Source organism: Pezoporus wallicus, unplaced genomic scaffold (assembly GCF_028554395.1).
Source record: "Pezoporus wallicus isolate ANWC-B61680 ecotype Strahan unplaced genomic scaffold, APGP_CSIRO_Pwel_v1 contig_6732, whole genome shotgun sequence".
Taxonomy (NCBI): Eukaryota; Metazoa; Chordata; class Aves; order Psittaciformes; family Psittacidae; genus Pezoporus; species Pezoporus wallicus.
This window is the reverse complement of record NW_026638638.1, coordinates 2,875,587-2,888,273: the sequence shown is the minus strand read 5'-3', so window position 1 is coordinate 2,888,273 and position 12,687 is coordinate 2,875,587.

Here is a 12,687-nt window from a genome sequence, read left to right as displayed (position 1 = left end):
AGCGCCGGTTGCTGTTGGAAGTAGCCTCCAGCACAGCGTGTTTATTGTCCCTGGGCCGTGGTTACCTCGGTGGTTTCCAATTCCTCTGGGACTTGTCAGACCAGAAGCACAAAACCTCCCAGCTGAACCACCGTGCCTTCTGCTTTTTGCTTGCCCCCTTTCACTTCCTGATCGTCAGGGGTTTCTCTGTTTCCTAAACTTAAAAAAACACCCAGCAGGATTCCCAAACCTTTGGCCTTGCCAGCCCACCTGTGAGCCGTGCAAAACAAAAAGGTTACAAGTGAGTTCTGTTTTGTAAACTGTGCAAAACTCTATCATAAATATAATCACTACACTAGGAAACATCAGGTTTTGTAATTGTACTTAATAGAAAAATAATAATACTTTAAATGACAAACATTAAAATCAAACTTAAACAGTTTTATATTATCTTTTATAATTCCGTTATCATGCCTGTAGAACATGATGCGAACATGGGAAATCCTGGGGTAATTCATTTGTGGTTCATCTGCACAAAGAAAAACAAGAACATTTAATACTGGAGAAAACCTTCCTGTAAACTTCAGCTTTTGGAGAAGAGCGGTGCTACTTAATACCATCAAGAATTACATCATACCTTGTTTACAGTCTTATGTTCAATAAGTTCTTTTATAATTCAGGGCAGGAAATTTTTCAGAGTTTGAATTAATCATCCTGTGAAAACATGAATATAGCCCTTTCTTCTGGTGCTTTACCTACCACAAACTTCTTGCTCAAAAGGAATCTGAACTCTAAAGCATCACCAAATATTTTGGAAAGATTTGCTGATGCCTCCTACAGAGAGGAAAAGAAGCTGAAAACAGGACACATTTTTTCCCAGAAATTCTGAGTTTGTCTGAATCTGTAGTGGCAGAACAGAAGACATGGTAGGAAGAATACAGTACCGAAACTGGCAACACTGGACTGATGGTGGAGGGATTATGAGTGTACCAACTCCTTCAGTAACTCAGCTCACAAAAAAAAACCAAAAGACCCAGGCTGGCAGGGTTTGGGGTCAATCAGACACCAAATTGCTTATCTTGAAAAGGAGCATCCATGTATGATCACAGATTAGCAATATCCAACATTTTCATATTTTATTACCTTTTGTCTATCTTTCAGCGCTTTTCAAGACAAATTTGCTGCAATCGAAAGCAGCAGTCTCCAAAATACATTCAGAAATCTCAAAATGTCTATCAGGACTGGGGAAAGAATGAGCATTTTTCATATCCAACTGTTAAGGCCTATTGTAAAGAACTAAGAATGTTATGTTCACGCAATATTATTTTTCTATGTAAGCAGCTGTTGTAGTTGCCATAGAGATGTTATTCAATCTCAAATTGAAAGGTGGTCTACAATGACTGTGCACCATATTCAGTGTTAAGATGAAAATGTTTAAGAACCCCTGTGAATATATAACATTCTTCAGAACAAATACATTTCTGTTCACTAGGCTTGTGAATTACTTTTACCCCCAAAATGATATTTCACTGAATGCTAACCATCAACCTCCTACAGAGAGATGTAGTGGCGGATAGATGATTGTATATAGTTTTGAACATTTTATGTGTAAGTTTATCTTGGATCTGTCTTTGAAAGAACCATTCTCATCAGAAAGAGCAACATTTAACCCATAATTGTAAACATCTTTATAAAGCATTTCAGTTAAGTCTTCCACTGTGCAACCTGCCATTCTTGGCTGCAGCTCCCTACCAAATGCTGTGCTCTAGATAATGGTATAGGTGGGAATGATGGAAAATTTTAAGTGCCCTGTGATCTGTATTATCGAAGCGTCACACTTCATCTCTGTCAAACACTGAACACACACTGTAAGTTAGGAAATTACAGAATGTTGGACAATTAATATTTCTTAGGAGTTGAAGAATATCAAAACAACTGTAAAAGTAATGTGAGCAACAGGAAGCCCATTTAATCTAAGAGACCTCATAAGGAGATAACAGGTCTGTAAACTCAGAGGAACCTGATGGAAGAGAGAAGCTGCTACTTGCTACATTTCAACTGAAAAGCTGCATAAACCAACTCAGAAAAACAAGTAGAGTTGGGATCCTATACTGAGTAAATATGAATATGTACTGTAGGAAGAAGACACGTAGAGCACTACTTAGAATTGCATTTTATCATTTCCGTTCATTCAGAACTTTAAATTTGGCTCTACAAAAATAAACTTAGATGATTTGGGGTTTTTAAAACACCTGTCATTGATAGTAGATCTAATGTGATATAAGTCTGCTACTGAAAGGAAATAGATCCATGCTGAATGTTGCATAGAAGCAAACCTCTTAAGGATGCCCCCAAGCCAAAATCTATTAGGGAAACCCCAAGAGCTGGGAAGTCTTTCCTGACAAAGGGAACAGTAATATTAAACCTGGGTGACATTTTGTAGCAGATTATAAGGAGAGGTCACTACTGAGAGGCTTCAAGAAATTCTCACAGACGTCCTGTAAGAGATAGTGCAAGCAATCTAAGTAACATTTTCTCTTTCCTCTAGAAACTGAACTGCTGAGTTCTCCACACTAATCCATTTTATATATATGAAATGCCTACTACTTATTTTGAGGAAGTCTTCCATTACTCAACTGTTGTATTTTTTACAAGAACTAAGGCTTAGTTATTATTGTCCATTTCAAAAATAACCTGCCTCTAAGCACCACAAGGCATTTGAAGTATGAATACATGTGCATGGGGGGTGGGGGGAATTTCTATGCAAAATATGTAATTAGTGTCCTAATGTTCCAAATGTTGATCTGCCTTTTTGGTGATCTCAAAAGGCCAATAATGCAAGAAACAACAGGAAGAATAAATACTTCAAAGGCACATTACACAAGTCTCCCTCTGTAGAAATAGTCTCAAGTTTTTCCAATACTCCTTTTCAACTGGCTTCTCCTGTAACGTATCTGATGTTAGTATTGGTGAGAAATAGTTCAGTAAAAAACTTCCAAAACTGGGAGACCAGATGTAGAAACAGAAGCTACAGGTAGAGTTAGTTCAATATTTCTCCTCCATTAAGTAACAGCTCTTCTTATAATAGGTGATGTTTCTAAGTGATTACCTCAACATGTCTTCTTTCCCGTGGTGATTGGTCCAGACTCTCTCAACTCATATTCTCTTGATTTTAACTAAATATGGGTAGCCTTCTGTGTTTGCTTTGCACTCTACCCATTTCAAGACAGTAATAGCCTTGCCGCCATGTGGATGTGAAGAAGAAATTTGAGAGGTGTTTGGGTTTTTTTTTTCCTGATTTCCATTCATTTCCATGGTCCTTAAAATCTATGCCTGAAAACAGAGTTTTAAAAAAACACAGCTAAAAATCTAACCACTTGCTTTCATGCATGGGAAAAGTGTGGTGTTTCTTCCCTTTGATGACCTAAGCATGATCTTCCCTACCTCAATCTATGTCTGTATCCCTAATCAAACTGAGATTTTCCTGTTATTTTCTAACAACATTGCTTCAGAAGACTTTGTGAGAGTTTTTTCCCATTGGCATGCATTTCTTTGTTTGTCACCTATTTGTTTTTGTATTTCTTTGGGGGTTTTTTGGTGTTTTGTTTTGGTTTGGACTTTTTGGGGTTTGGTTTGGGGTTGTTTTTTATTTTTCCAGTAGGGAAGTTCTTTGAGTTGTTTCTGGATCAAGTAGTTTTTTAACACTTTTGAAACTTCATTGATTTCCTTACACAATTGAAAATTCCCAGCTGTATGCATGCCTTGAATTTCAGCTCCTCTAAGGGAATCTGACATTTTATAACCAGATATCTTATATGCCTGTACATTTTCTAGCTTCCCTGTGGCTGCCTCTGGGGAAACAATCCCAGATTTAGTAGATCTCCATCTGCCTCCCTTGTAAAAACAGACAAAGCAACTACTTAGCCACACTGCTCCTTGCTAACCAATCTCTCTTTAAGTAGGGCAATGATTTATTGTGTTGGGGTTTTTTTACCTTGCATCTGTATTTGAGGGAGTCTTTGTTACTTGAGATGCATTTTGCAATTTGCCATTAACTCTTTAATCTTTTATTTTTCTCCACAGATTTCCAATTTCCTGGTGTTTTTAATGTGTGTTTAAGTGTCCCAGTTGCCTTTTCAATTGCTTAAAGATACCCCAGTTTTAAACTTGTGTTCACTAGCTGTCTGTAGCTAGAATGCTCAGTATCAGATGAATTTTGCTTTGGGAGGGTGCCTGCAAATTATCTGCATTTTTCAAAATTATTTGGTAAGTTGTTTATATGAATGAGCTTTGTGAACTATCTGCCAGCCATTCAATCTTATATAACTGCACTTTTTGTACTGTGTGGCCGGTCAGTTAATTCCCATGATAACACTTCTGTTTCCTGCTTGCATGTTGAGTAAAATTATGTAGATTTAGAGTGTATGATGTTTGACACAAGGAATTCTCTTTACTTTCTGTCTATGTTGTGCTCAGTAAACCACATCTATGAGGTATGATGAGGGTTGTATGTGCACATCCATTATAAACGATAAATAACAAACAGAATATCCACATACTCATATCATGACTGTTTCTTCATAAGTCTGTTATCTATATACTTGCAATTCTTTTCAAAATTACTAGTGAACATTTTTTTTTTTTCCATACTAGGTTAAAACGATGTTAAAAGTTACAAATCAGCAATAAATATTTTGGTTTAATGAAATACTTGCATCTGTATTTCATTAATTTCCCAGCTATGTTAAATGTTTTTATCTTTTTTGCAGGATGTTCTTCTTTTGGGAAACCGAAGCAGAAGACAGTCATCTAAAGAAAAACATATGACATCTTTCCAAGCACTTGAAAAGCAGCTAAACCATTCCTTTCAGTCACAATCTGTTCTAAGAATGAAAGCTCACTGGTACATATTAAGACTACTCGATGTTATCCTGTCCCCTGAGAATATCAGCTTTACAGATAACATGGAGGCCTGTTCCTCTGTATAGCTGTTTTGCTCTGAATGCTGGAAACACTGGAGATTCTGTAATTTAGAGGATAAATTACTCCAACAACAGTCAGGGAAAATCTTTGCAAAAGAGTCAATTTCTTAAAATTCTAATTCAGTTCAAGGTATAACATAATTCCTAATCAGGGAAGAACAACTGATTAAAGAAAACACATTAGAAATACAGGACTTAAGAAGCTGGAAAGTGGCAGAGGGAACATCTGAAAACCTCCTGGTAAAGTACCCAGGTAGGCTAGCCAGATGGCATACTATTTGTTTTCACTACTTCATTTAACATAGAAACAAACTGTTCTTTAGCTGAAAAACAAAACCAATTAGAATATTTCTTTCCCTCAGTGTTCTTAAACCAGTGTCCATTGCAAGTCACCAGGGTTTTCCAGGTAAGAACTGTGCAGTTTCATTTCTAAAGTACAGGTGAAAGATCAGAGTCACCTCCTGAGTTCCCATCTGTTTTTAAAAATAATACTACCTGCACAGCACAGGAAATGGAGAACTGTGAGAAGGGTAGTATAAAGAGCTGGAGATAAAGCATTTGTTCTTTGGTGTCACTGATTCAAAAACAAGGATGATGTAGCATGTACGTGTATATACATTGGACAGTTTTATGTTAATATAAAAATAGTGGAACAAACTATGGAAATTTTCCTAGAAAATCTGAATTGAAGAGATCATTATTCAGCTAAGGGACAGTCACTTCTCTAAGTGATCTGCCACTTTGACAGACAACATACAGCATAACTTTTCCTTTGATGGAGAAATATGAAATATAAAATCCGATGTAAATGCTAGAGGTTTAGATCACATGAGAAACTAGTAATCTTCTGTGTGAGGACTGAAAAGATACCAAGGATATGAGTAATCTTTTATTCTTTACATAGCCAAAGCTCACCTTGACAAGTAAGTTAGCATGGACTAAAATAAGAAGGGTGGTGGTGAAAGACACTCTTTTCTTTACAACAGCCCCAGAGCTTCTCTGCACAATGAGAATAAAAGAAAGCATTATGAAAATGCGTTGCGATCCTTCACTGCAAATACTTGAATTAACTCTGTTTGGTATGAAATCTCAGTGCATCATCCAGAAAGTAAATAGTCCCCTTAATTAAGCTCCAGGAAGAATTACTCTAGTGACAACCAGAATAGGATTTGTTTTTAACTGCAGCTGTCTGTATCTTAAACAAGACTACCAGTGCAAATGTGGCAACACAGCTGATATTGCTTAGCTACTTAACTGACCTGGTATAGCACACTATAAAATTTGATGTGTCAGTGTAGATACATCTATTAGGTGCTTTATGCAAATAATAATAAGTATTGATAATAATAATATGTATCGCAGCATGCTATCCAGGTACATTACTATACCAGGATATAACGTATACACATCAGCCTTACTGATTACGAAGATCCACAATAAAAGTTCGTATTAGCATTACCTGTGTTATTGGACACTGTGCCAAACTATTATTTCTGAAAATGTATAAGTATTTTACCTCTGGTTTGTTGGTTTGTTTTTCTCCCCAGCAACAAACAGACTGCATATAAAGACTTCTCTCATATGGAAACTTCTTTATTTTTCCCTGCCTTTTTCTGTCAAAAGATAACTGTTTCAGGAAAATACAGGACAAAACACAAACCTAACTCAAGTAGTTACATCCATGCAAAATCTGAATGGAGACCAAGACTAAGAATATTTAAAGGACAAGCTGCAGCTGTGCTTGTTTCATTTCAGCAGTAATGTGAGAAATTGCATCAATAAGGTGGATGTCTCTTAAGACACACTGGATGAGTCATATGAATCACTCTACCAGACACAGTAATTGGACACCTGCAAAAGCATGCTTGTGCTGTAAGAACAGCACAGAAAGAGAAACCAGAGGTGACCGACAGCAAGATTTAGATTATGCTGGTTACCTACTTTCATAGTTGCTTGTTTCTATGCCTGCATACATATTCATTTGAATTCCAGCCAGTTACTTCTGCTTAACCAGTAGGAGAGATGGATGTATTATGTGGACATACCATTTTTAAAATACACAAGGATTTCATGTGTAGTGTTGAGACTGGATTCTGCTCTTGGTTAACGAGTAATATTGGATTACTGAATTTTAAGTGGCAGATAATGCTATAAAACAACTTTGGGAAACTTAAGATGGGTTCCTCATTTTAAAGATTAATTCTAATACGCAGCCTTGTAATTACCTTGTATATTTAAAAAAAACATAACACAACATATAAATAATTAGCTGCTTGTTTAACATACAATTCCATCTCCATTCAAAATTATAGCCCTACAATTACTATGTTTGTCACTGAGTCTCACAACAATTTTTAAATACCTTTTTCTTAGATTGTATCAGTCCTGTGCATCAAGATTTTAGGATAAAGTTATTTCTGATAAAAGAGAAATTACATAAACTCTTCTGCATCTGATTTTCTCAGGGTTTATAACTCAGCTGAAAAAAAAGTTTCTTTTTTTCCCCAGCACATTTTCATTCACTCATTTACTAGCTTATTCTGTAGGAAAAAAAAAAACAGACAGCAATAGATACAGCTTAATTATATACTAAACAGATCAAAAGCTGCCTCCATGTGATTACACAGTGCCAAAAAAGAAGTCACCAAAATATCCACCAAACCAAATTACATCTGATGTAACCACAGAGAAGCAAATCAAGCCTCATGTGAGAGGTAAAATCTGTGCTACTGTGAGATCTGCCATCTCTCTAAAGAGGAGGCTTAGCGCGGATAAAAAAAGTGTAGCTTCAGCACTGTCAGAAGAAAAAGGCAGACCAGGAAGCTTTCATATCTCAGAATCGAATTGCTTAGACTACAGTTGCATCATCTTGTACCAGTGGATGTCTTACCACAATGAGCTCCTCAGCAAGAATGTTGTTGGAGCAGAGGGAAGGTGGTCTCAGTGAAACGCTTCCTATCACTGTCCAGCTACGGGGTTGAGCCACCCTTGTAGTCAGGGATCTCTGCAGGACACTCAGGCCTGAGGCACGGGTTTATAACATGTTGCAAGCACCATGCTTCCACAGAACTAGTAAAAATATACCATGATGTTTCTATTTCAAGAAGTCTCTGCTGGCTCTAGAACAAGTATCTCGCCAGGGTGTTGTGAGTGCCAGCAACAGGCTGTAAGGAAATAGAGCAGTGGTCCCAGGGAACAATAAGGCACAGGGATCTTGTGGGGCTTTTCAAGGTCTATTACAGGTTTTGGAGAATATGCATATTTTGGTCCCAGATTTACTGCCTGTGCCAGAAAGAGGAAAAAAATTCCCCTGAGCTCCATGCCATTTGATGGAACCTCAGAGGGGAACACTAATGAGTACTCGGCTTTCCACATGGATAAGGGAATGTTTCAGTGTGCATACACATTTATCTACAAAACAACAAATGATGTCTATATGTTAGGGAGGTTTTATCAAAGTTGATCCACGCTGTAATTATGTTAAGAAATGAATTGAATGGAATTTGAATGACTTAAGGTAAACGACCTTTTAACCTACAGGATATTTTACAAAATGACTCATGTGCGTTCACTTTTTCCCCTTTTCCATCTCACTTTATTATAAAGGTGAAGTGAATGATTAAGTTTATCAGGACATCAGCAATTGTGGCTGCAGCAGTGTTCAGCAGAATTTTAAAAAAAAACTCCCTTACAGTAAACAATCTATTAAAACAATGTGTTTTTTTTTTTTTTGTTAAATTTGCACAACATGGGCAAATAGGAAAGAATCAAGCAAGACACTGGAGAGTCTCATTTTCTTATAACGAGAAATCCCTTGTCATGGTCGGAGACAACCATAGAAACAAACGAGTTAGTTCTGGGATCAGACTGAGAGGAAGACAAAGTGATGCTTTGCTCAGATCTACACCTACACAAAGTCCCCATCTCTCACATTTTTTAGCTCATTAGGGACAACTTTTCATATTTCTTTTCCCAGTAGGCACAGGAAATCAGCTCTTTTGCAAATATGTGACAGTCTGGCAACTGCATGGCACAGACAGGCTGTTGTGTCTCAGCAAAGGAAACGATATATGACATGAATGTCTCTACTGCCAGGCACAGTCCCACAAAACTGTACAACCTCCACCCATTCCCTTTGGAACTTAAAGTCTTCATGACAGCAAACGCAGCAGGGAGACAGGGCTTCTCCTGAGAGCCTGCATTCGTTCGTTCTTTGCAGTAGAACGAGGAATACAATTGTCAAGAGCTGTTTGCATGTGCAGCTTGGTCACTGCAAGTCAGCAGCCCTTGTGCAGGCTGGCAGGCCGGCATCAGCCCTTCTGGCCAAAGGTCAGAGCTGTACCTCGCTCTTGGCTGAATAAAGCGAGCAGAGCTGCTGTGTGAACCTTGCACCAGATGGTCCCTCCAACTGAATAATAGAGATCTTTAACAAAAAATAATCCCTGAACACCCCTCCCCCAAGAATTTTTCTGTGATGAAAAATATTTCAATATTTTTTTCTCTATCTACTTCAACAAGTAAAACTGGTGTCAGCTGGGGAATCTCCTGCCCTCTCCTCTTGAAATCAGGCTGTATTTTCTTGTGAGGGGAATGTGCATACCTCTCTTCGGATTACGAACACGTTTCCTGGTTCGATCCCAAATACCCCAATCACATCTGAAAGTTAAATATGCAGTATTTTGCTGCTTCATGTTGTAAACTATAACCCTGTTTAAGACCATTCATTAAGATCAGGATCAAGAAATTACAAAGCAGGATGAAATAAGTAGCTTACAACTCTGTATGAAGACAGCAAGGAATCTGCAGAACAGACTGGGAAGATACAGCCAGCCCTGGTCGTCCAGCTCTGAGCTTCTCTGGCATGGACTTTGTGCGTGAAGAGTGTGTGTTTGTGACCTAAATAATTGCATGTTATATGCAATGTTGTCTACAATAAGGGAGTTTAAAGCGCAGAGATTGTTTTCCATTCCTGTATGAGCTTGTATGAGTCACCCCAGGGTCTTCCGCATGTTGTCCTCAGGGCTGCATCGGGTGGGATCCAGGGATGACCCCATGCTATGGCTCAGGGCTGGGCTCCTGCACCAGGCTGCCAGCCAGTGCCCTTGTCCTGCCATCGGTTCAGCCCAGCTGGAGGGTAAGGAGAAGGGCCAGGTCAAGCACTTGGCAATGAAGACAGGCAGAGCAAGCAAAGGTGATATGGCAGTGCTGTCCTCAGCCTTACACTCAAGCCTTTTTGCATGTGACATTCTCTCTGTGCTGCATGCCAGGTTGCCGCATCTCTGCGCCAGGGGTAACACATGGCCTGACAGCGGATTAATAAATCCACAGGGACTAATGCTGTGTTCACACTTCCTCCTGCTTTTGTCACCTGCTGCAGCTCTGTAATACCTGCTTGTGATAGAACTAAGCAGTTCAAGGGACTAAGATGGTTTTCAATAAGGAAAATATTTTACTTCATTGCATTTTTTGGTCTCTGGTATGAAACAAATAAAACTCAAGCTGTTCCTGAAGTAGTTTCAAATGAAACTGCTCAACCACCTGGAGCCACAACAAGGGAGAGGATTTTTCACACCCAGACTCTTTATCTCATTCATTTAAATACCTTTCCCTTTAAATACCTTTTTAAATGCATTTGAACTTAAAGTCCTTGAATTATCCCCTTGAAAGATTTTCATCTTTCTTTCAACCACTTAAACTTTAATTCAAGTTGTCAGTGGTATAAATGGCATCAAAGGTCTTAAGGGGAATTATCAGCTTCATTTTTTACATGATAAATATCAAGTAAAAATTAAAAGTATTAACTCCAATGCAATTAAAATTATAGGAACCAACAAAAGATATGGGAGGGAACCTACTTGGAATAATCTCATTCATTTGGACTTTCAAAAAGCTTTTAACAAGTCTTGCAGAAGAGGCCCTTAAAGAAACCAACCAGTTATAAGGTAAGAGATCAGGGATTTGAAACAAGGTGCTAGAATATAAAGCATACAAAAACATAGTCAGTATTCTTATGGCAAAAGATTAACAGTGAAACAGTCCCAAACCCTTGTTCTAATATTTATAGTACTGCTAGCTGTCATTCAGCTTACTTGGAACAAGAGAGATAGGAAACTAAAGAACTTACAGTAGTTGAAAGGACAACACAGTGACAGCTGAAAGTCATTACTGACAAGAACACAGTAATGGACATTAGAGGAAATCTTGTGAATTATTCATACAAATTTGGTGTACCAATTGAGGAAGAAAGACCAGCGCATCACTGTGGACAGCTCAAACTCCCTGATCACCATTCAGTTACTGTCAAGAAGCAAACACACAGACTGTTCCAAAGCATCAGGAAAAGAAAAAAAAACAACCCATACAATACAGTGTCATGTTGAAAATTAGTGGTGTGGTCCCATCAGCTGGGATCTGTGCTTGATGGCTCCAGGGTACAGCATAGAGTCACAAAGAACAGAACAAGAGAGACAGGAGAAGAAATAAAGATGATTATAGGTTGCAAAGTCTTTCTTTCTCAAGCGAAACTCTTTTTACAGTGTTTACAGAAAAGATGAATAGACAAGCACTTAGCTCTGGACACTGGCAATAATGAATATTATATGGAAGAGAAAATGAGCACTTCTTACCCTATCTCATAACAGGAGAGACATTCAATGAAAATGAAAACAACACATTTTAAAAGGATTACAGCTTTTTTTATTTCAATGTTGTAGATGATTCTATAATAATAATCTGCAAGGTTTGTAGCATCTTCTTCTGAAACACTGACTGATAAGGAAGTAAATATTTCCCATGTGATTTAGAACAATCAGGTGGAACAGAAAGCTTATTAAGAAAATAAAAGGGCCTTCTGGAGATATGGAGTCACCCCCCCCTCCACCTTTAATTTCCTTTTGTAAATAGAAATTATAATGGTCTTCACAGTAAAAGGAGAGACTGGAGTTACAGGAACAAGGAAGAAGATTAAGTTGAAGCCAATGCTAGGGTTAAAGTGCAAATTAAACCTGTCATTCAAAATGAGAATTTCACAGGCTGATGACAACTGCCATGCAACTAACCTTGAAACTCACTCTCCCTCGACTGGAGTATGATACACAGATCATGAAAAAAATTGGTCTTCATGCTGCATTTTCTTTATAAACTACAGTGAAATTGCAACTATGGAAATAAATCCTTCCTATAAATACTGTGAAACGAAGAAAGTTTTTGATTATATATGCACCCAAAATGTGGTAGACCTTGAATCCCGAGTAGAAATCCTGAGCACTTAAACCCGGTCATTGCTCCTCACCACATTGGTAATCACAGTCACGCAGACCACAGGATGTGCCACCCATCTTCCCTGGCATACTGAGGCACAGCCTGATCTTGGCATGCACACTGTTCTAGTCAAGCTTCAACTTCAGTTACTCCTGGAAAGGATAATTGCATATATATAAAACATCAAAATGTGACACCAAAATATGCACTATCAATGCTGGTATCTGTAATCCCATCTTTTGAAGTGCCTGTTATCAGGTACTATAAAAAAATACGCATTTTTCCACTTTGGTGGCATTACACCATCTACCACCACAGAATGTCAGTTAATGGTCACATCCTTTTTTTTTTTTCCCCAGGTAGATTTCACATCATCAAGACCAACACTATGAATATTGCATACTGTTAGGGTATAGAGCAAAAATAATGTTTGGAAGCTATTCAGATGTTGTGGTGATAAAGCTCA